We start from the raw sequence: 561 nt of genomic DNA, 5'->3' as shown, positions 1-561 counted from the left end.
GTAAATCAGTCTTTGCAGGTCACCAGGCGCATCATTTGCATGACTTGGACGGTCGCGTTTTTGTGTGATTCGACAAGTTTCAATTTTTGACCCGTTAATGAATATGTTTGGCATGGCTGACCCCTTCTTTTCAATTGCTTCAGCGTACAGTTCCAAACGATCCAAAACCAAGTGATGGGCAAAGTAGACGACTCCATTCCATTTGTCAAACAAGTCTACCACACAGTTGAAAATACGGCAGAGCGATTCCCGAGATCGTCCAAACGATTGCATCATGTCGTAATAACGACGCGAATACGACAGCCAGTTGAGTACCACACGCAAAGCTTCCACCCCAAGACATCGGTCGCCCGTTTCTGTCACAATGACGTTCGGTAAAAGCAAAAGGGAGGAAAGATCCATCAAGCCATTCAGGTCAAACCGTAATTGAGCACACAGTCAGCGTCGGACATTTCGGTGAGAACCAAGCTCCCTTTCGGGACAACAGGTCGCTCGACGGCATAGTCCAGAAGGCGCAGGAGCCGTAAGCGGAGCTCCCTTTCGGGACAACAGGTCGCTCGA

The sequence above is a fragment of the Aphanomyces invadans genome, assembly GCF_000520115.1.
Source record: "Aphanomyces invadans strain NJM9701 unplaced genomic scaffold supercont1.285, whole genome shotgun sequence".
NCBI lineage: Eukaryota > Oomycota > Saprolegniomycetes > Saprolegniales > Verrucalvaceae > Aphanomyces > Aphanomyces invadans.
Note: the sequence above shows the minus strand (reverse complement) of the source record.